Genomic DNA, 20,275 nt, shown 5'->3' with positions numbered 1-20,275 from the left:
CAAGCCAGAAAACTCCACTCGGGCCTAAAATAATAGCTAGCTGGATGAACCAGCATGCCAAAAGCACAGTCTCAAAACACTTTTTGATGAAAGCACACTCTTGGAAAAATTGTAAAATAAGAAAACACATAAACAAGGCAAAGTGTTTTCAACAAAAGACAGTTAAAAAACATGACAAAGCCAAGCAATGAACAGTGTGAATAAATGAGAAAATGTCTAAAATGGCACCCTATTCCTTATTTAGTGCACTACTTTTGACCAGGGCCCATAGTAGTGCACTATATATATATATATATATAGGTAATAGGGTGCGATTTGGGACACAGCAAGGTTTTTGGGAAAGTGCATAATTTCCATGCAAGCTTGACATATCAAAAGAAGTAGTTCTCTTTCCTACCTCTGATAATTTCTGCAAAATGTTTTTTTTTTTTTTTTTAAGGCAGAGGAAAGTACATGATTACAAAGCTGGAACAGCTTGAGGTAAAGCTATTTAAATATCTACCATGGGACTGAACTCAGTAGGTCTCACTTTTCAACCCTGGTGAAAGCATAAGACATGTCATTAGAGGGTTGAAAAATGTGTTGAGCTATCCACAGAGATCCTATAAAATCTTTAATTCTATAGAGCTACAGTGGCATGCAAAAGTATTCACCCCCCTTGGCATTTTTCCTATTTTGTTGCCTTTCAACCTGGAATTAAAATAGATTTTTGGGGGGTTTGTATCATTTGATTTACACAACATGCCTACCACTTTGAAGACGCTAAATATTTTTTTGTGTGAAACAAACAAGAAATAAGACAAAAAAACAGAACACTTGAGCGTGCATAACTATTCACCACCCCCCCAAAGTCAATAGTTTGTAGAGTCACCTTTTGCAGCAATTACAGCTGCAAGTCTCTTGGGGTATGTCTCTATAAGCTTGGCACATCTAGCCACTGGGATTTATGCCCATTCTTCAAGGCAAAACTGCTCCAGCTCCTTCAAGTTGGATGGGTTCCGCTGGTGTACAGCAATCTTTAAGTCATACCACAGATTCTCAATTGGATTGAGGTCTGGGCTTTGACTAGGCCATTCCAAGACATTGAAATGTTTCCCCTTAAACTACTCAAGTGTTGCTTTAGCAGTATGCTTAGGGTCATTGTCCTGCTGGAAGGTGAACCTCCATCCCAGTCTCAAATCTCTGGAAGACTGAAACAGGTTTCCCTCAAGAATTTCCCTATATTTAGTGCCATCCATCATTCCTTCAATTCTGACCAGCTTCCCAGTCCCTGCCGATGAAAAACATCCCCACAGCATGATGCTGCCACCACCATGCTTCACTGTGGGGATGGTGTTCTCGGGGTGATGAGGAGTGTTGGGTTTGCGCCAGACATAGCGTTTTCCTTGATGGCCAAAAAGCTCAATTTTAGTCTCATCTGACCAGAGTACCTTCTTCCATATGTTTGGGGAGTCTCCCACATGCCTTTTGGCGAACACCAAACGTGTTTGCTTATTTTTTTATTCAAGCAATGGTTTTTTTCTGGCCACTCTTCCGTAAAGGCCAGCTCTGTGGAGTGTACGGCTTAAAGTGGTCCTATGGACAGATACTCCAATCTCTGCTGTGGAGCTTTTCAGCTCCTCTTTGTTGCCTCTCTGATTAATGCCCTCCTTGCCTGGTCCGTGAGTTTTGGTGGGTGGCCCTCTCTTGGCAGGTTTGTTGTGGTGCCATATTCTTTAAAAAAAATTATAATGGATTTAATGGTACTCCGTGGGATGTTCAAAGTTTCAGATATTTTTTTATAACCCAACCCTGATCTGTACTTCTCCACAACTTTGTCCCTGACCTGTTTGGAGAGCTCCTTGGTCTTCATGGTGCCGCTTGCTTGGTGGTGCCCCTTGCTTAGTGGTGTTGCAGACTCTGGGGCCTTTCAGAACAGGTGTATATATATACTGAGATCATGTGACAGATCATGTGACACTTAGATTGCACACAGGTGGACTTTATTTAACTAATTATGTGACTTCTGAAGGTAATTGGTTGCACCAGATCTTATTTAGGGGCTTCATAGCAAAGGGGGTGAATACATATGCACGCACCACTTTTCCGTTTATTTTTATTTTTTAGAAACAAGTAATTTTTTTAATTTCACTTCACCAATTTGGACTATTTTGTGTATGTCCATTGAAATCCAAATAAAAATCCATTTAAATTACAGGTTGTAATGCAACAAAATAGGAAAAACGCCAAGGGGGATGAATTATTTTGCAAGGCACTGTATCTACCATGGCACTGAACTCCGTATTCAACCCTGGTGAAAGCATAGAACATGTCACGACCAGTACTAGCTATATATAACATCTGAACTTTTCATCTTACACAGGGCCCCCTATTAGAAGGACGGGGAATATTGCACTTGACAATGTCTCTTTGTCCTCATAATTTAAAATCCGTAAAGCATCTGTACGTTTTTTTTTATTTTTTTAAAGAAAGACAAAAGAAACACAGGATATAAAACCAAGCAGAGGAGTGGGGTCACGGCCAGGGTCAGCCATTATCAACGCCGGCCCTGGAGCAATTAGGGTTAACCTCTTGCGGGAGTTGGCCCATATGGAGAGGGCTACATTTAAATGTTTCTTACAGAAGAAATATGAAATGCATATGAATAATCATGGTAGTAATTGAAAGGGAACAGTTTGGAGATTATGGGAATATCATTAGACCAAAGTTGAGGACAAAGTGTCCAGAATAGAACTGGTTGTAATCCTGTTGTAATGACGTGGTTATCAACCAGTTTTGCCCGCTGGCTTGTGTTCATGCTTCTGATTCTACTGCAGGATCAGGACAGACAGAGGTCAGTGACCAGTGATTCATCATAGTACAGTATGCTGAGGTGGCAAAGCTGTGGGCTATCAGTGTTATACAATCTTAGCCCGGTCCCAGGTCTCTTTGGGCTGTATAGCCAACTCCGATGGGAGTGTCCACCATAGGATTTGTAGGACCCAGTGTACAAGGACCAGCTCTCCTATGTACAACTCCCAAGAACATAGCCAGAGTTACAAGGACCAGACAAGGCAGAGATTGTAGCTGCACACCGGTCATGATTCTGACTCCTGCCCCTTACCTCTGTAGCTCGAAAAGGACCAAGTAAACGTTCCCACTCTGGTACCAACACCCCAATGAGAGTTCCTGCTCCCTAATCACAGCCACCACACAAATGGTCATCAACTTGGCTGTCTGTTTGATTTACAGAATAGTAGGAAACTACTCAAGTCAATGTGGCAGACATCAAGTTTTTAATGTCTCATGCACAAGTACAGGAAATGCCTTTCTTGCAAGCTCTTATCCCAACAATGCAGTAATCAATATCAACGTAGTACTATAAAGTAAGGTAGAAAACTGAGAAAACTGAATTTGGTGAAAAATTATACAGATGTTATGATGCCCTAGTTGCCTAAGGCTGTGCAGCACTAAGACGTAAAACATTAGTGGGGACCAAGGCTATGAGAAATAGATACACCATCTGGAAGATTAGCAATGGGTTTCATCTTCTTTGTCGTGCATCGCCACAACCAGAGAATGAAGCCTTACTAATGTTGATGTAGACTGCAGCAGAATGAGGTCAGGCAGGTGAGAGAGGGATGCTCAGGGAGGTTAATTAACTTTGGTGATCGTCCCCATTCCCTCAGTGTTCATTACCTTTCAAATGGAGACACATGCACACAGTGACATGCACACACACACACACACACAGTCCCCCTCAGTGTTCATTACCTTTGAATGGAGCCACACACTGACAGTGGTAATTGCCAGGCTGGTCAATGCAAGTGGCTCCGTTCTTGCAGGGAGAAGAGGCACACTCGTCAATGTCGAACTCACACCCAGCGCCTTTGATACAAACAACAACATAAACAAATAAATAAATCATGTTTTTGGGGTCAGTGAGACTAGTAGCAGGACTGCGTCCCCAAATGGCACCTTATTCCCTATAAAGTGCACTACTTTTGACCAGAGCCCTGTGGACACTGGTCAAAAGTAATGCATTATAAAGGGAACATGGTGCCATTTGGGACACATCCCAGGAGAGTTCATAAACAGGATATAATGAGACCATGGAGCAGTAACTAACTGTGTATCTTCTGTCTTCACTCCTCATCAATTAGTCAGAGAAGACGACAACGTCAGCATCCCAAATGGTACCCTATTCCCTATACAGTGCACTACTTTGTACCAGGGTCCAGCACTATGTAGGGAATCGGGTGCCGTTTGGGACGCTACCGATGTGTGTTGTGCTTTGTCCAGACTACAGGCATGTAAACATCCCTTTACCCACTCCTCTCCCCTGGGGTTGGCAGATAGGCAGCATGCACTGTATGGGGATCTATTTAAATAAGGTGTTCCACCCCATACAAATTCTATTTCTATGGTTCCACCGCTGCCTAGCAACACTAGAGTACAAAACATAGACTGTGGTTGCCAGTGTACCTAAGCAACACGTTGTTGAAGACATACACTGGAAATCAATCAAACTCCATAGACATCTTTGTTTGTAGACTACACTGTCCATGGACACAAACATCTGTGTGAAGGATTCTCTTGGCGAAAACTGGAAGCATCTACCTGTGAGGCTGTGGTAGGGCATGAATATGGTCATGCAGATTAGAGTGAATTGAGCCTACTGTAGTTTTGCTAAGATAAAGCTACAGGATTCATATTCAGTAGGTTATGTTGTCGATGCTTATTTAGTTCAGTATGCATTCATTAATTCAATTAAATTCAGTAAGTTAGAAACACTGACCAGTAAAGCCGGGTAGACAGACACATTCATAGCCATTGGCCAGGTCCATACACGTGCTGTTGTGTCTGCACGGCCCTGACAGACACTCATCAATGTTGATTTCACAGTAGTCGCCTGTAGAGAAAGACAAAATTAAAGAGGTCTGAGCAGCAACATTCCCATTCCTACCAATTATAAACCAAGTGTTAAAAAGAATCTCCTTTTCAACTGAAATAGTAAAAGCCTCCGAGCTATCCACCTTCTGAACTAAAAGTAAATGAGTGAAACTCAGATCAAGATGGGTTTCTACAATATGGATCCCTCAATTTGCATATATTCATCTAGTTAACTCAGACAATTTCCCGAACAATTCAGATGGAAGTGACCTGAGAAATAATAGAGGGGCCTCTCGTCTGACATTAGATAAATGATCCCTTATGTTTTCAATATGGCCTCACATGACCCAGGCTGCAGCCCAAATGGCACTCTGTTCCCTTACAGTGCGCCACTTTTCACCAGAGCCCTGATAAGTTTACTGGTGCTCTGGTCAGAAGTAGTGCACTATAAGGGAATAGAGTTCCGTTTGGGATACAGCCCAGTGTATTGAACATAATGAACACTGACATAGTTATAATGATTGCACACCTCTTGTACAGGACAGCATTAATTTACATGCATATAGGAATATTAGCATAGCTAATTACACTGGATTGCTGTAGGCAGTCAAGTTATATTGCTTTAAGACTTGACACATTAAAAACAATTAAAAAAACATTGCTTTACTTCACTTCGTAAAACAGACCTCAGCAAGGGTGTTGGATTTCTATTATTGAACTCCTACGTGATCACAACTGGTGTTGGATGGGTTTCTGTTATTGAACTCCTACGTGATCACAACTGGTGATGGATCAAGTTCTCCACATACGGGTAGCATAACTATATATTATCTAATTTCAATAAGAATCAGTTGATCTATCATTCAACTACACCCGAATAATTGTAGATCAGTGGTTCTCAAACCTCTCCTCGGGGACCCCCAGACCTTCTCCAACCTCTCCTCGGGGACCCCCAGACGTTCTCCAACCTATCCTCAGGGACCCCCAGACGTTCTCAAACCTATCCTCAGGGACCCCCAGACGTTCTCAAACCTCTCCTCAGGGACCCCCAGACGTTCTCCAACCTATCCTCAGGGACCCCCAGACGTTCTCAAACCTCTCCTCGGGGACCCCCAGATGTTCTCCAACCTCTCCTCGGGGACCCCCAGACGTTCTCCAACCTATCCTCAGGGACCCCCAGACGTTCTCCAACCTCTCCCCGGGGACCCCCAGACATTTCACCATGTAGTTGTAGCCCTGAACTAACTCACCTGATTCACCTATTCAAGGGCTTGATGATTAGTTGACAAGGTGAATGAGGTGTGCTAGTTGTGGAATAGTTAAATACATGGAATGTCTGGGTAGCTCTCTAGGAACAGGGTTGGAGAGCCCTGTTCTATATCTTACATCTTAGAAACATACTTTAAGGTAAGGTATTTAAAATGATTTATAAGGGGTTAATCATGATTATGGTTAATCATGCCCTCAAAGCTCATCACTAAGCTAAGGATCCTGGGACTAAACACCTCCCTCTGCAACTGGACTTCCTGGACTTCCTGACGGGCCGCCCCCAGGTGGTAAGGGTAGGTAACAACACATCTGCCACACTGATCCTCAACACGGGGGCCCCTCAGGGGTGCGTGCTCAGTCCCCTCCTGTACTCCCTGTTCACCCATGACTGCATGGCCAGGCACGACTCCAACACCATCATTAAGTTTGCCGACGACACAACAGTGGTAGGCCTGATCACCGACAACGATGAGACAGCCTATAGGGAGGAGGTCAGAGACCTGGCCGTGTGGTGCCAGGATAACAACCTCTCCCTCAATGTGACCAAGACAAAGGAGATGATTGTGGACTACAGGAAAAAAAAGAGGACTGAGCACGCCCCCATTCTCATCGACAGGGCTGTAGTGGAACAGGTTGAGAGCTTCAAGTTCCTTGGTGTCCATCACCAACGAACTATCATGGTCCAAACACACCAAGACAGTCGTGAAGAGGGCACGACAAAGCCTATTCCTCCTCAGGAGACTGAAAAGATTTGGCATGGGTCCTCAGATCCTCAAAAAATTCTACAGCTGCACCATCGAGAGCATCCTGACTGGTTGCATCACCGCCTGGTATGGCAACTGCTTTGCCTCTGACCGCAAGGGTAGTGCGTACGGCCCAGTACATCACTGGGGCCAAGCTTCCTGCCACCCAGGACCTCTATACCAGGCGGTGTCAGCGGAAGGCCCTCAAAATTGTCAAAGACTCCAGCCAACCTAGTCATAGACTGTTCTCTCTGCTACCACACGGCAAGCGGTACCACTCAACAGCTTCTACCCCCAAGCCATAAGACTCCTGAACAGCTAATCATGGCTACCCGGACTATTTGCACTGCCCACCCACCCCATCTTTTTACGCTGCTGCTACTCTGTTAATTATTTATGCATAGTCACTTTAACTCTACCCACATGTACATATTACTTCAACTACCTCAACTAGACGGTGTCCCCGCACATTGACTCTGCACCGGTACCCCCCTGTATATATAGCCTCCCTACTGTTATTTTATTTTACTTCTGCTCTTTTTTTCTCAACACTTTTTTGTTGTTTTATTCTACTTTTTTATTAAAAATAAATGCACTGTTGGTTAAGGGCTGTAAGTAAGCATTTCACTGTAATGTCTGCACCTGTTGTATTCGGCGCATGTGGCCAATACAATTTGATTTGATTTGATTTGATGTTTTGGTCCCAGATCTATTTGTGTTGCCTTGCCAACCCCTACAGTCAATGTCCTGTGATGTCACACATGACATGTTTGGCATGACACCAACCATAAGGGTTAGAGCACAAACACATCCAGGTTAGATAAATGCAGTGTGTGTGTGTGTGTGTGCGCGCGCGCGCATGTGTACCTGTGACTCCGATTGGGCATAAGCAGCTGAATGCGTTGAGCTCATCAGAGCAGGAAGCTCCGTTGTGGCAGGGCTGGCTCAGACACTCATTTACCTCCATCTCACAGTTATTACCTGGAAAGACAGGAGAGGTTCACTGCATGAAGGTCCACACATGCATAGGCTACATACTGACGCACGCACACACACTGAACGCACACAGACACATGCCACACCCAGGAAAACACACACACACACACACACACAGAAGCATCTGCCAGATGTTGACACATGATGGGGTCCATAGATAACAGATCCCTTTAATCAAATAAGCTTCCTTAATGATGTGAGGAAGAGAAGTAGGGGAAAAAGGTAGGGGGAGAGGTAGGGGGGAGAGGAAGAGGGAGAGGAAGGGGGAGAGGAAGGGGGGAGAGGTAGGGGGAGAGGAAGGGGGAGAGGAAGAGGGAAAGGTAGGGGGGAGAGGAAGGGGGGAGAGGAAGAGGGAGAGGAAGGGGGAGAGGAAGGGGGAGAGGAAGAGGGAGAGGAAGGGGGGGAGGTAGGGGGAGAGGTAGGGGGGAGAGGAAGGGGGAGAGGTAGGGGGGAGAGGAAGGGGGAGAGGAATGGGGGAAGAGGTAGCGGGAAAGGAAGGGGGGAGAGGAAGAGGGAGAGGAAGGGGGAGAGGAAGAGGGAGAGGAAGGGGGAGAGGAAGAGGGAGGAAGAGGAAGGGGGAGAGGTAGGGGGAGAGGAAGGGGGAAGAGGTAGCGGGAAAGGAAGAGGGAGAGACGTAGGGGTGAGAGGGAGAAGAAGGGGGGAGAGGAAGAGGGGAGAGGTAGGGAGAGATGTGGGGGGAGAGGAAGGGGGGAGAGGTAGGGGGAAGAGGAAGGGGGAGAGGAAGAGGAAGGGGGAGAGGTAGGGAGAGATGTGGGGGGAGAGGAAGGGGGGAGAGGTAGGGGGGAGAGGAAGGGGGAGAGGAAGAGGAAGGGGGAGAGGTAGGGGGAGAGGAAGGGGGAAGAGGTAGCGGGAAAGGAAGGGGGGAGAGGAAGCGGGAGAGGAAGAAGGAGAGAGGAAGGGGGGAGAGGGAGAAGAAGGGGGGAGAGGAAGAGGGAGAGGTAGGGGAGAGATGTAGGGGGAGAGGAAGGGGGGAGAGGTAGGGGGAAGAGGAAGGGGGAGAGGAAGGGGGAGAGGAAGGGGGAGATGAAGGGGGGAGAGGAAGGGGGAGATGAAGGGGGGAGAGGAAGGGGGAAGAGTATGATACTGAGAGAAGTGTGTAATGGAACTGTATGATAATGAGAGAAGTGTGTAATGGAACTGTATGATACTGGGAGAAGTGTGTAATGGAACTGTATGATAATGAGAGAAGTGTGTAATGGAACTGTATGATACTGAGAGAAGTGTGTAATGGAACTGTATGATAATGAGAGAAGTGTGTAATGGAACTGTATGATAATGAGAGAAGTGTGTAATGGAACTGTATGATACTGAGAGAAGTGGAACTGTATGATACTGAGAGAAGTGGAACTGTATGATTCTGTATACAGCACTAATTAAATAGGATGGCATTGACTAGAATACAGTATAAAAAAGTTGGCGGGAGGTAAGTTTGGCTTATATGGTGTCGAGTAAAGCTTAAACCATGTATTTAGATTGTTGTTAGGTATTGTAGGTAGTTATCGTAGGTTATTGTATGTAAGTATTGTAGGTAAGTATTGTATTCGACTGAGCCCGGTGAAGCACGAGGCTAGCTAACCCACTACCTGGACGAGCTAGCGGGTAGCTACTGGTAACTATTAGCAACAGTGGATAGTTGTTTCACGCTTGAGAGTACCTGTAATTACGCCAGCTAGCTGCCTACCATTCAGCTGTTTTTCTAACCTCATTGTCTGAAGTGTTAACGTTAGGTAGTTAGTAGCTACTGTGCTCGAAATGTAGCTAGCTTGTTGCTACCTGGATAGCTACTAAACAATAGCTGGAACGACCTAGCGAACAGACGCGAACTGGCTGAGTCGATTCAGTGGCTAGCTTTGCACTTGGCTAGCTAACAGTAGCTGCTAGGGATAAGTTATAACCTACATTTGTGTTTTGTTTTTTACATACTAGTAACCAGAGTCGTTCAAGTGAACTCGGGACATGGGTGACTAGTTAACGTTAGCTTGGCTCTCTCTGTGTGTTCGTGCCGTGGGAGGAGGGGTTTCTTTGTTGGCAGAAAGCAATGGCTAGCTAGTATGCTAACTATTCTAGCTAACTAACTGGCTGAATAAGTTGACGACGGACTTGCTCAAGCTGTCGGGACTAACCCACAACGTTAGACACCGACACGAATGATCTGCTTGGCGTGTTGACACACTGGTGGTTTGTTGTGACCGAGTATTGGTGCTAAACCGTGTTGTTGGAGGCTGGCATGCCAGTTGGCTGTGGTGTCATAGGATTCGGTGCCCTGGACGGTTTTCACGGAAGAATACTGTACCAAGTTAGCTAGCTGAATAAACTAAGTTAGTCTATTCCTAGAAAACATTGAACCGCTGTAGTTTACAACAATTATAGTTTCTGAGGTGGAAGTTGGGAGAGTTATATTTGGGTGCTTCAGTGAAACGTAAGTGAGGGAGGACCCGCTCTCTCGCTTTCCCAGATGTTTAGTTCATTTCATTCCGATCTCCTTTGCATTATTGTAACCATTTTCTGTAGCCTGTCAACGATGCGTCTGTCTATTCCTGTTCTCTCCTCTCTGCACAGGCCATACAAACGCCTCACACCGCGTGGCTGCTGCCACTCTAACCTGGTGGTCCCTGTGCGCATGACCCACGTGGAGTTCCAGGTCTCAGGCAGCCTCTGGAACTGCCGTTCTGCGGCCAACAAGGCAGAGTTCATCTCAGCCTATGCTACCCTCCAGTCCCTCGACTTCTTGGCGCTGACGGAAACATGGATTACCACTGAAAACACTGCTACTCCTACTGCTCTCTCCTCGTCTGACCATGTGTTCTCGCATACCCCGAGAGCATCTGGTCAGCGGGGTGGTGGCACAGGAATCCTCATCTCTCCCAAGTGGACATTCTCTCTTTTTCCCCTGACCCATCTGTCTATCTCCTCATTTGAATTCCATGCTGTCACAGTCACTAGCCCATTCAAGCTTAACATCCTTATCATTTATCGCCTTCCAGGTTCCCTTGGAACAGTTCATCAATGAGCTTGACGCCTTGATAAGTTCCTTTCCTGAGGATGGCTCACCCCTCACAGTTCTGGGTGACTTTAACCTCCCTACGTCTACCTTTGACGCATTTCTCTCTGCCTCCTTCTTTCCACTCCTCTCCTCTTTTGACCTCACCCTCTCACCGTCCCCCCCTACTCACAAGGCAGGCAATACGCTTGACCTTATCTTTACTAGATGCTGTTCTTCTACTAATCTCACTGCAACTCCCCTCCATGTCTCCGACCACTACTATATATCCTTTTCTCTCTCACTCTCCTCCAACACTACTCACTCTGCCCCTACTCAGATAGTAATGCGCCGTCGCAACCTTCGCTCTCTCTCTCCCGCTACTCTGTCCTCTTCCATCCTATCATCTCTTCCCTCTGCTCAATCCTTCTCCCTCCAATCTCCTGATTCTGCCTCCTCAACCCTCCTCTCCTCCCTTTCTGCATCCTTTGACTCTCTATGTCCCCTATCCTCCCAGCCGGCTCAGTCCTCCCCTCCTGCTTCGTGGCTTAACGACTCCTTGCGAGCTCACAGAACAGGGCTCCGGGCAGCCGAGCGGAAATTGAGGAAAACTAGACTCCCTGCGGACCTGGCATCTTTTCACTCCCTCCTCTCTACATTTTCTTCCTCTGTTTCTGCTGCTAAAGCCACTTTCTACCACTCTAAATTCCAAGCATCTGCCTCTAACCCTTGGAAGCTCTTTGCCACCTTCTCCTCCCCCCCACCCCTCCTCCTCCCTCTCTGTGGATACCTTCGTCAACCATTTTGAAAAGAAGGTTGACTTTATCCGATCCTCGTTTGTTAAGTCAAATGACACTGCTGGTCCTGCTCATACTATGCTTTGACCTCTTTCTCCCCTCTCTCTCCAGATGAAATCTTGCGACTTGTGACGGCCGGCCGCCCAACAACCTGCCCGCTTGACCCTATCCCCTCCTCTCTTCTCCAGACCATTTCCGGAGACCTTCTCCCTTACCTCACCTCGCTCATCAACTCATCCTTGACCGCTGGCTATGTCCCTTCCGTCTTCAAGAGAGCGAGAGTTGCACCCCTTCTCAAAAAACCTACACTCGATCCCTCCGATGTCAACAACTACAGACCAGTATCCCTTCTTTCTTTTCTCTCCAAAACTCTTGAGCGTGCCGTCTTTAGCCAACTCTCTTGCTATCTCTCTCAGAATGACCTTCTTGATCCAAACCAGTCAGGTTTCAAGACTGGTCATTTAACTGAGACTGCTCTTCTCTGTGTCACGGAGGCTCTCCGCACTGCTAAAGCTAACTCTCTCTCCTCTGCTCTTGTCCTTCTAGACCTGTCTGCTGCCTTTGATACTGTGAACCATCAGATCCTCCTCTCCACCCTCTCTGAGTTGGGCATCTCCGGCGCGGCTCACTCTTGGATTGCGTCCTACCTGACAGGTCGCTCCTACCAAGTGGCGTGGCGAGAATCTGTCTCCGCACCACGTGCTCTCACCACTGGTGTCCCCCAGGGCTCAGTTCTAGGCCCTCTCCTATTCTCGTTATACACCAAGTCACTTGGCTCTGTCATTTCCTCACATGACCTCTCCTATCATTGCTACGCAGACGACACACAACTAATCTTCTCCTTTCCCTCTTCTGATAACCAGGTGGCGAATCGCATCTCTGCATGTCTGGCAGACATATCAGTGTGGATGATGGATCACCACCTCAAGCTGAACCTCGGCAAGATGGAGCTGCTCTTCCTCCCGGGGAAGGACTGCCCGTTCCATGATCTCGCCATCACGGTTGACAACTCCGTTGTGTCTTCCTCCCAGAGTGCAAAAAGCCTTGGCGTGACCCTGGACAACACCCTGTCGTTCTCCGCTAACATCAAGGTGGTGACCCGATCCTGTAGGTTCATGTTCTACAACATTCGGAGAGTACGACCCTGCCTTACACAGGAAGCGGCACAGATCCTTATCCAGGCACTTGTCATCTCCCGTCTGGATTACTGCAACTCGCTGTTGGCTGGGCTCCCTGCCTGTGCCATTAAACCCCTACAACTCATCCAGAATGCCGCAGCCCGTCTGGTGTTCAACCTTCCCAAGTTCTCTCACGTCACCCCGCTCCTCCGCACACTCCACTGGCTTCCAGTTGAAGCTCGCATCTGCTACAAGACCATGGTGCTTGCCTACAGAGCTGTGAGGGGAACGGCACCTCCGTACCTTCAGGCTCTGATCAGTCCCTACACCCAAACGAGGGCATTGCGTTCATCCACCTCTGGCCTGCTGGCCCCCCTACCTCTGCGGAAGCACAGTTCCCGCTCAGCCCAGTCAAAACTGTTCGCTGCTCTGGCACCCCAATGGTGGAACAAGCTCCCTCGCGACGCCAGGACGGCGGAGTCACTCAGCACCTTCCGGAGACACTTGAAACCCCACCTCTTTAAGGAATACCTGGGATAGGATAAAGTAATCATTCTACCCCCCCCCCCCTTACACCCCCACCCAAAAAAATAAGGTGAATGCACCAATTTGTAAGTCGCTCTGGATAAGAGCGTCTGCTAAATGACGTAAATGTAATGTAAATGTAAGTGTGTAATGGAACTGTATGATACTGAGAGAAGTGGAACTGTATGATACTGGGAGAAGTGGAACTGTATGATACTGAGAGAAGTGTGTAATTGAACTGTATGATACTGGGAGAAGTGGAACTGTATGATACTGAGAGAAGGGGAACTGTATGATACTGAGAGAAGTGGAACTGTATGATACTGAGAGAAGTGGAACTGTATAATACTGAGAGAAGGGGAACTGTATGATACTGGGAGAAGGGGAACTGTATGATACTGAGAGAAGGGGAACTGTATGATACTGAGAGAAGTGGAACTGTATGATACTGAGAGAAGTGTGTAATGGAACTGTATGATAATGAGAGAAGTGTGTAATGGAACTGCCGTATGATATGTGGAAGGTAAATAAGTGTTTAACAATACCTACATAGGGAGGCTCGAGGTCTTTGACACCAAAAGGCAAAGAGTCGATGGAGTTACGAGCAATGGGGATATTGCCTTGATAACATAGCTACTCACCAATAAATCCAGGTGCACAGAAACAATTGTAGCCGTTGATGGTGTCTTTGCAAATACTTAGAACACCGCACGGCTTCTCTTCACAGTCGTCTGTGTTCACCTCGCAGAATTGTCCCGTTAAACCTGCATGAAGAAGAGACGAATGAGACTAGTGGTTTTCTGACCCTCTGAATTAAGGGGTGGAATAATGGGGGAATCATTTTGACATGTAATAATGTGTTTTTTAGTTAAATTCCTAGAACGTTCTATTGGCAGTTCATCGAGTGACTTTATCCCAGTACTAAATACCTCTTTATCAAACATTACTCATCTCTCTGGGATTCTATTGGCTCCTTATCCACTAACACACCTTTCTATTGGCTCCTTAACCCACTAACACACCTTTCTATTGGCTCCTTACCCACTAACACACATTTCTTTTGGCTCCTTAACCCACTAACACACCTTACTATTGGCTCCTTACCCCACTAACACACCCACTATTGGCTCCTTAACCCACTAACACACCTTTCTATTGGCTCCTTACCCACTAACACACAATCTATTGGCTCCTTAACCCACCAACACACCTTTCTATTGGCTCCTTAACCCACTAACACACCTTTCTATTGGCTCCTTACCCACTAACACACCATCTATTGGCTCCTTAATCCACTAACACACCTTACTATTGGCTCCTTACCCACTAACACACCTTTCTATAGGCTCCTTACCCACTAACACACATTTCTTTTGGCTCCTTAACCCACTAACACACCTTACTATTGGCTCCTTACCCCACTAACACACCCACTATTGGCTCCTTAACCCACTAACACACCTTTCTATTGGCTCCTTACCCACTAACACACAATCTATTGGCTCCTTAACCCACCAACACACCTTTCTATTGGCTCCTTAACCCACTAACACACCTTTCTATTGGCTCCTTACCCACTAACACACCTTATATTGGCTCCTTAATCCACTAACACACCTTACTATTGGCTCCTTACCCACTAACACACCTTTCTATTGGCTCCTTACCCACTAACACACATTCTATTGGCTCCTTAACCCACTAACACACCTTTCTATTGGCTCCTTAACCCACTAACACACCTACTATTGGCTCCTTACCCACTAACACACCTCCTATTGGCTCCTTAACCCACTAACAAGCCTTACTATTGGCTCCTTACCCACTAACACACCTTTCTATTGGCTCCTTACCCACTAACACACCTTTCTATTGGCTCCTTAACCCACTAACACACCTTTCTATTGGCTCCTTACCCACTAACACACCTCCTATTGGCTCCTTAACCCACTAACACGCCTTACTATTGGCTCCTTACCCACTAACACACCTTTCTATTGGCTCCTTACCCACTAACACACCTTTCTATTGGCTCCTTACCCACTAACACACATTTCCATTGGCTCCTTACCCCACTAACACACCTTCTATTGGCTCCTTAACCCACTAACACACCTTTCTATTGGCTCCTTACCCCACTAACACACTTTTCTATTGGCTCCTTAACCCACTAACACACCTTTCTATTGGCTCCTTAACCCACTAACACACCTTTCTATTGGCTCCTTAACCCACTAACACACCTTTCTACTGGCTCCCATCTACTGCTTAACTTAAGCCACTATCATACCTGATTCAATTGGTCAACTACTCACCAAAGCCTTTATCAATTCAATCAGGTGTTCTAGTTTTAGTATGAAATAAGTGGGACGGCTGGGGGTACTTGAGGAGAGGTTTGGGAAACAGTGCATTAATATTTAGTATTCAGTCATCCTAAATGCAGGGACAAGACCCTGAAATAAATATAAACATCACCACAGGTTTCAGTAACAAGGAGCCAATGTCTTACAGGGCAACGTACGCACGCGCACACTCCAAGCACGCACACCCCCCCCATTAAAATCACCGCCCCCTGGTTCTTTGTTCCTGGTGATTAGCTTACCGGGTAAACAATGACACTTGAATCCTCTCGGTAGATCCACACACTTTGATCCGTGATGACACAGCCCATCCACGCAGTGACTTATGGGGATTTCACACAGCCGTCCCATGTACCCGTGTTGGCAGACGCAACTGAAGCCGTTCGCCAGCTCTTCACAGAACAGGGTCCCCTCCGGGTCACAGGGATTCAACACACACTGGTTCACGGGTGCAGAGCAGTCATGGGCTCCCCATCCTGTATGCATTGGGGTTTGGATCAAAGAGCTGATTGATGTCTGTGTGTGTTGAATAGGAGCTGTGTTCTGTGTTCTATTCTTCTACCCACACCACTTCTGTCACACAGGCTTGGATTTGCATTTCTCAAGACGCTCCTGTCATTGCAAGACGTTTTTCCTTTATATAATTTCTGCTTTACATATGTTATGTTTTTCTTAGTTAGATAGAGGCCCTTAGCCAGTGGAAATACTAGGAAATAGGATTTGATAGAGGCCCTTAGACAGTGGAAATACAAATATAGTCCAACCACCAACCTACATATAGGAATTGAGGGGAGTTTGTATTTTCCTACATGTATAATTAGACACTCATTCAAGTAATGCATGGCTTTGGTCGACTACTCTCTATTATGATCTGGTGGATGTTATTTAAATTAGGTTTGGTAATAATAGGGCGCACACAGAGTCATCAATAACAATAACAGAGTCTCTCTTTGCCAGCGTCCCAAATGACACCCTATTCCCTATACTACTTTTGACCAGAGCCATATGGGGCCATTTAGGACTCCGTTTTTTACTACCGAATTTACAAAAGGGATTAATGTAGAATAAACAACAAGAGCGTCTAAAAACAACCGGAGGGCCTTAATGAATAAATCGCTTAACAGTGATTGCGTACAAAGATGGAGGCATAATACTAATTTGACTTTAATGGATTACAGATATAATATCTTAATTTGATCACCCTGTTGCAGGATAACTTTCCTGAAATGCAGGAGAAAAAAAAAACTAGGTGTTTTGTGGTTTCATGTACCTTAAGCAAAGCCAGATAACAATATATCAACAGGATTAATCACCCAGATGCAGGTATTTTGTAACTTTACTGTAAGCTAAACTCTTAGAGAAAATGGTTCTAAAGGGTTGGAGGGAGAAGGGGTTGTAGATGGAACCTTGGAACCAAGGAGGTCCTTCTGAAGAAAGGGTTCTAAAAAAGAACCAGAAGGGTTTCTACAGGGGCAAGTCAAAGAAGCATTTCTGGTTGTAGGTGGGACCTTGTTTTCTCAGAGTAAACAGCAGTTTTCAGTACAGTGCAGTATCTGATAAAATGAGCACCTTTACCTGGTGGACAAGTGCAGTGAACCACTCCAGCAAAGATATAACAGGTGCCGCCATTTTTGCATTTTGTCCTATCCCCTGACGCACATTCAATAACAGGTGTAGAGCAGTTTTTATCTGGAAAAGTCAAACAAAAACATTTTCAGAAGGACAAATACAACAAAACCACTGTGCACAACCAACATCACATCATCACATCACAAGTGTTCATGGAACCTTGTACATTCCACAAATTGTACCAGATATTTCCAAGTTGTCCCAGATTTCCTGTAAACATCATGACGTCATACAAACATTTGGCAAAAAAACACATCCTAGTGTGTAACCGGCTTTATTGAAATGAGGCACAGAATAAATTCAGAATGGGTCACAATGATGATCAGACAGCGTGAGGCGACACAGTGACAGCAGTATGACAGTACGACAGTAGTGTGACTGAATCACATACAGAAAGCTAGTGATACTGCAACAGGAGTCACATGATGCATCCCAAAATACACCCTATTCCCTTATAGTCTCTCTCTCTCTAAGATGTCCTCGCCTAGTTGGTGTTAGGTGAGGTCCTGACCTAGTTGGTGTTAGGTGAGGTCCTGACCTAGTTGGTGTTAGGTGAGGTCCTGACCTAGTTGGTGTTAGGTGAGGTCCTGACCTAGTTGGTGTTAGGTGAGGTCCTGACCTAGTTGGTGTTAGGTGAGGTCCTGACCTAGTTGGTGTTAGGTGAGGTCCTGACCTAGTTGGTGTTAGGTGAGGTCCTGACCTAGTTGGTGTTAGGTGAGGTCCTGACCTAGTTGGTGTTAGGTGAGGTCCTGACCTAGTTATAAATAAATAAATAAATTGGTCATTTAACAGACGCTCTTATCCAGAGCGACTTACAGGAGCAATTAGGGTTAAGTGCCTTGCTCAAGGGCACATCGACAGATTTTTCACCTAGTCGGCTTGGGGATTAGAACCAGCGACCTTTCGGTTACTGGTACAACGCTCTTAACCACTAAGCTACCTGCCGCCCTAGTTGGTGTTAGGTGAGGTCCTGACCTAGTTGGTGTTAGGTGAGGTCCTGACCTAGTTGGTGTTAGGTGAGGTCCTGACCTAGTTGGTGTTAGGTGAGGTCCTGACCTAGTTGGTGTTAGGTGAGGTCCTGACCTAGTTGGTGTTAGGTGAGGTCCTGACCTAGTTGGTGTTAGGTGAGGTCCTGACCTAGTTGGTGTTAGGTGAGGTCCTGACCTAGTTGGTGTTAGGTGAGGTCCTGACCTAGTTGGTGTTAGGTGAGGTCCTGACCTAGTTGGTGTTAGGTGAGGTCCTGACCTAGTTGGTGTTAGGTGACGTCCTGACCTAGTTGGTGTTAGGTGAGGTCCTGGCCTAGTTGGACATCATCAAGGACCTCACACAACCCAGCCACGAGCTGTTCTCTCCCTTACCGTCGGGCAGACGGTATCGGAGCAGGAGGTCTGATATCAACAGGCTCAGAGACCGTTACTATCTGCAAGCCATCAGATTGCTGAACACTTGAACTGGACTGACCACCTGCACTGACTCTCAGCACCTTAGCACACACGCACTCACTCACTCACAGACCCACACAGACACATATCCACACAGACACATATCCACACAGACACACACAGACACATATCCACACAGACACACACAGACACATATCCACACAGACACACACACACACACACACACACACACACACACACACACACACACACAGACACACACACCACAACTGCTGCTACCAGACTCTTACTATGATTGCTAAATACTGTACAATTTAAACACTTGCCCCCTAATCCCTCCTTCCCTAAAACACATGTAAATATTGGACTATAAATGGTTCCTTCCTGTATTCTACTGATGCTAACATGTTTATTCTATTCTACTGAGACATTTACTTTATGTTCCTATTCTTATCTTTTTTTTTTTTTTTTTTTTTTTACTGCTTATTGTTGTTGCATTGTCCAGAAGGAATCTGCAAGTAAGCATTTCATTGGACGGTGTATACCATGTGTATCCTGTACATATGACTAATACAACTTGAATGTAAGGATGGAATGCAGAATAAACATGAACTAGATGTCCTGTAAGTGTTGGAGCCTGGCATAATATGTCTGCCAGAGATCATCCGTACTCCACACAGGATTGTAAGAGTATTATCATCTTAGTTTGAGGCCCTTTACTCTCTAGTCTTCCCCTCAGGAGCAGGAATAAAGATGGCTCTAACAGACCTGGGTTCAAAAAGTATTTCAAATATTTCAAATACATGGCACTCCAGGCAGGCTAGAGAAAACACTCAGATGGGCGGGATTTACAGTTTTGGACTATTCTATTGGTCCATTAAGCCAGGCACACTCAATCAAGAATAGACAAAGTGTGTGAAATGATTTCAAATAGTATTTGAACCCAGGACTGATCTCTAATACACTTCCAGTATTCCAGTTAAGATGCTCTTGAGTCAGTCAATTAGCAAACAGCTTACAGTGACAACTCTGACAATCTTTAGGCCTATACTCCTCAAATGTTACCACCATTAGGCTGCATTAGGCTGACGGGTTGATATATTGTGAATTTTTTGTATCCACAGACATGACCAGAATACTCAAGACCTTTGTAGTTATTACAGACCATATACAGTAAGGGACGGTTTCCCGGACATAGATTATTTATGACTTAATAAGAATGATAACATTAATCTCTTACCAACAAACCCCACTGGGCAGACGCATTCATAGTCGGCAACCAGGTCAACACATGTGGAATTGTTGGCGCAGAATCCATAGACACATTCATCATAGTTGATTTCACAGTTCAGCCCCTGAAAACCTATATCAGGAGGAGAAGACATCTCACTATCACATACAGTGGGATGGTAGAGTAGATCAGACTTACAAACCAACTCAAAGTGTTCAGCATCACATGGAGATGACAAGTAAAAGAGGCGGCCATGTTTTTATTCAGCCAGTTAGACTTGGCAGCACATGACCAGGCATACGTACTGGACACTACATGTGATGAACAAGTC

At 45.9% G+C, this 20,275-nt stretch overlaps 1 pseudogene across 1 annotated transcript in view; it reads right to left on the bottom strand.

The window, feature by feature from the left end:
- Nucleotides 1-20,275, bottom strand: part of LOC311118553 (protein eyes shut homolog) — a 154,492-nt pseudogene that overhangs the window by 82,259 nt on the left and 51,958 nt on the right. The window contains exons 9-14 of the transcript in view: nt 19,954-20,076; nt 15,924-16,157; nt 13,963-14,085; nt 7,752-7,865; nt 4,778-4,891; nt 3,754-3,867 (exon numbers count right to left, since the gene is read on the bottom strand). The product of the transcript in view is annotated as a protein eyes shut homolog (transcript). The remainder of the gene's footprint in view (nt 1-3,753; nt 3,868-4,777; nt 4,892-7,751; nt 7,866-13,962; nt 14,086-15,923; nt 16,158-19,953; nt 20,077-20,275) is intronic.

Source organism: Coregonus lavaretus (genome assembly GCF_964263955.1).
Source record: "Coregonus lavaretus genome assembly, chromosome: 1".
NCBI classification, from domain to species: domain Eukaryota; kingdom Metazoa; phylum Chordata; class Actinopteri; order Salmoniformes; family Salmonidae; genus Coregonus; species Coregonus lavaretus.
This window is presented reverse-complemented; position numbering and strand designations above follow the sequence as displayed.